Raw genomic sequence first — 4486 nt, forward strand, 5'->3', positions numbered from 1 at the left:
GCGCGCGGGGCGGCAGCGGCCCCGGCGGCGCCCGCGGGAGCGGCCTGCAGGCAGCCAGGGAGCAGCCACGCGCGGGATCGGAGCGCTGGGCACCACGGGCGTGGGGGCAAGCGCGGTGCGTTGGAGTTTCACTCTCCAGGGGAACTTCGGTTTTGTAAATAGTAAATATGTCCGAAACACACAAAGAACCCCACTTCCAWCATAGCCTAACCCCTTTCAGGGGARGGGTGCCYGGTTTTCTTTAGGAACCCCCGTATGGAGGATGGCGTTTCCATTCACACACACGAGCCGCCCAGAGGAATCCTGCTCTTCCTCCAMCCAGGCGCCCGACTCTGAGCGGTCACTGGCGCCTGCCCCTTGCCCCGCAAGCCGCCCGTGCCGGGCCCACCGCTGCTCCCCGGCAGGACAACCCGGCTGCACAGGGCTCCGCTGGGAGCCCCGCGCACGGAGCTCCCCTGAGGTGCGGCGCTGGGGAACGGCGGGCTCCAGGCCCGCGTGAGGACGGAGCTGCCCCCGTGCCCGAGCGCCGCTTGCCCTGGGGATGGGGTTGCTTTGGAGGCACCCGGGCCCTGGCCGTTACTGGGCGGCTGCAGAGGGTTTCACGGCTGCCTCTACAAACCACGGAGATCTTTGGCCACCCAAACACAGCCCAGGCACTGYGACGAAATAGTTTTGCTGTGCATTAAAAACGAGGCTGTAGATTAAATGGATGTTGTTGTAAAGCCTAATTGAGTTATTTAAAAAGCTCTGTATGATTCCTCTTTATGGAATCTGTCACAGATTAAGCCTATTTTCTAGGCTTTATACTAGATGCCGAGAGTTAGCTTAAGACAAAMTAAGGTAACAGATTAAACAAGGGTAATATTTCTATCTTTCAGTCATTAACACTTCACTTTATGACCTGAATAAAGCAATGTAGATTTCCTCAGTCTTCAGAGAGCCCAAAACAATAACCTTAAAGAGAAATATGACGTTGTCCCAAATATCTCAAGATTGCCTCTTTCATGAAGAACAACTTTGGCAATCTATGGTTCGACTGCAGACTTTTTTTTTTTTTTCCTTATTTCTGCATTAGCGATGTTAGATGTGTGGTACTGCTGGGGGCAGTGATAGTRAGTCAAACAGAGAAGAAAAGCAAGGCAATGGGAAAGAGAATGCATGCAGTCCTGCTTGCGTYGACCGTGTGATGACCGTGACTATCAGAGGTCCTGAGCCAGCAGCCCCAGCTTTTGAGCATGTTTCTCCTCCGAATCACACCAGCACCAGCACACAGGCTGACTCCGTTTACAAAAGTTACTCGTGAGCCAAGAACCTGAGYTGTTGCTGTGCTGAACCCCAGGTTAGTGCTGCCACACGAAAGGACTCGCCACCTCTCTCCAAATAATTTCTCACCAAGGAAAATTTTTGAGTTCTGAAGTCAGAGATGTCTCTTCCAGCGGCTATCGTTGAACCACTGAAACTCTGGAGTACCCGGCGTTTTTATTTTCAGTATTAGTGATACAAAACAACACTTGGTTCTTCTCATCAGATGTGGATAACATGGCCTCTTTCCTCTTCAGCATCTTGCAAGCACCAGAGACCAGCGCATGTAGGATCAGCTGGGAAAATTCTCAAAGAGCAGGGTAAAACTGACATTCATCCCTTGATGGCTGTCTTGTTAGATAAATTGCTCTATTCATGTTTTCTATTTGATTTTCATCAACTTGCAGATGATCCAGTAACAGATGTAGCCACTAGTTCTTTTGTGTTAGGTTTTTTTTTTTTCCTCCAGCTATGATACGCTAAATGATTTCAGCCTTACACCAATTATCCATGGCCAAGGATTATTACTGCCTGGGGTTGTTGTACCTAGAGATTTGGAGCTAGGGTACAAAATGGCGGATTTCTACCCATTTTTTCTTTTCTGGCAGTAAGAGAGTAACCAATGYTGTTTCAGATTCTGAACTAACCTCCTCGCTATTTCCATACTCAGTTAAAGTGATTAAAGGCAACCTGTAAAGCGCTTTACAGCTTGGGCACAGTCTGTTTTGGGGAGGATGATGATGTGTGGTTAAAGCAGAGGAAACGGAGCAGGCAGAGACTGGCTTCTTGGCCCATTGCAAGGCTTTAGGGGCCCTGGGTTGTAAAGGGCTCCAAGTCTTCATGCCTCAGCTCACCAYAGGTAAGATCCAATTCCTCTATCTGATAGGAATGCTTTTAGAGGCACCAGGGCTTTACTTTGATGGATGCTTTACAAATACCGATGTAAGTAATCTCAAAGGCAGAGTATTTCCCCAATATTTTTTCTCTTGACACTTAGGAAAACAGTAAAATATACCAAAAAATGTGACATCTCAGTACTTGTGGTTTATGTGTGATGGCAAATTCTTTCTTTTTTTAGTAGTACTCAATCCAGAAAAATATTTTTCCTTCTTTGATAGAGTGAAAGGCCTTGACAACACACTATAAACTGTATTTGCTGTAATGGATGGAGAGAACAGATACGTTAGTTGGGTAGAAGTGGTAGGCTTTTTGAACCATTGACTTGTGTATGATAGGCAAAACCTTTAACCAACCTTACCTTTGTTTACTAGTTGTGGTTTGTATCAGCAATGAAGCAGGTAGGTGCACATTTATTACAGGGCAATAAAACTTCCCTGGGTAGTGAAAACAAGGAATCCTGGCTTCCTGCGGTGCATGTATACAGCATGAGCTCTGGTCAAGATACCTGAGTGTCCATCAAAGAACAAGCTCATACTGCAACTCGTCCTCGGGGAAAATGCTGAAGAGGCTTCTCTCTTCTGTGCCCATCTCCAATTTTCACTGAACTTGAAGGAAATCTGTATCTTCACTATGAAATTCACCTGACGCTGGCTGATGAGCTCAGAGATGTAAGGGCAGCAGATGAAGAGAGAGACAGATGTACAGACAGCATGATAAGCCACATTTTGTTTCTGCAGAAATCATAAAAAATGAACTGACTAATGCTTCAAAATAACAGAAGCAAAGATGGGTGGCAACATCCACAGCCAGCAGAGCCTCACAACAGAGAACAAAGCCAGAGTCCTGGAAAAGCCCCCAACAACCCCTCGTCTGTTTCTGTAGGAAACTTCTTGTAGCTGTCAAACATTATGAGAGCTGTGAAGCAAGATGAAGATGAAWGCATGACTAGACAACGGGAGCAAGTTGTCAGTGCCAAGGCCTGCTCTTGGCTCCCATTTCAAAAACATACGCCTGGAGGCACAGGGCTACCTGTGGGTTTACCTGTCCTGCCAGCTGCTTAAGCTCCTCTGCACCAAGTCATGCTGCCAAGTGTCTGAACTTCCCTAAGGGGCTTCAAAAGGAGACTGGGTTCCTGTTACTGCACTGAATCTCTGTGAATCTCCTAGATCTTCAAAGTGCTGCCCATTGCTTGCAGGGGCCAGGAAGGGCTTGGTTTTTCTTCTGGCTCTTTAGAAAGCTTGGCTTCTGGGTCTTGTGGTTTTGAAGGTGAGGCTTGCAGGATGGAATTGGAGGGAGGAAGGCTGGTTTCCTGACTGTGATGCACTCCGCAGCTAGAGGAAAGGATTCAATGAAGTTATTGTGGGTTTCCCAGTTGCACTCGGCGCTGAAGCAAGTACCAAATCTTTGGTCAGGARAAAGCTTCACCTGATGCTATTGGTGTTTTGCTTTCCACTGGCTCCGAAACAGGGGAAATAAAATCTGCCCTGCAAAACACCCAACACACTGGCTCCTACCCTCTCCCAGCAACCCTGCTGTAGGGGCRACTTGGAGCCCTTGACAGAGAGGTCAAGGCTTGCTCGGAAAGGGCTGCGCGCTGACATGGTTCCCACGAGGCGGCACAGGGCTGCCCACGGCACGGCTGCCTGCGCCGGGAGGCACGAGCCAGCCCGCCGGCCTTCCTCCCCGCGCCACAGCCAGCCAGGCTAAAAATACACCGACGCGTACGCSGAGAAGCTGCGCGCCAAGTAATTTCGCAGGGACCTGAGCCTGTGACTTCGCAGTGACCTAAACGTGTCACCTCTTGCAGCGTGGCACAGCGCGGACCTGCGTGTTAGCAATCCCACTCATGCGGCCCTGCACATGGGCGTTTCTGGAACAGCAGARGGAAACGCTGGAGGAGCCGGTGGCTTTCCCACCTCGCTCGGGGTCATTGCAGGACACGCGAAGCCCTGAGGCGGCGCGGGAGGGAGGCGGGGACGCGGCGGCGGCGCCAGCGCCGAGATGACAGCGGGCAGGGGCCGGGGCTGCGGCCGGGGCCGGGGCTGCGGCCGGCGCGGGACGGTTGGTGGCGGTTGGTGACGGTTGGTGACGGTTGGTGTCGGTTGGCGCCCGTGGGGCGCGGGGCGAGCGGCGCGCTTACAAGCGCTGCGCCGCGCTCGGGACGCGCCGCCATTGGCCGCGGCGCCGCCAGTGACATCAGCCGGCTCACTTCCCATTGGCCGGCCCGTTGCTGGGACTGTAGCGCTTCCAGGGAGCCACTTAACCCGCTCGGCGCCGCGCGCCC

The sequence above is a fragment of the Nothoprocta perdicaria genome, unplaced genomic scaffold, assembly GCF_003342845.1.
Source record: "Nothoprocta perdicaria isolate Ctin4 unplaced genomic scaffold, notPer1 scaffold_168, whole genome shotgun sequence".
Taxonomy (NCBI): domain Eukaryota; kingdom Metazoa; phylum Chordata; class Aves; order Tinamiformes; family Tinamidae; genus Nothoprocta; species Nothoprocta perdicaria.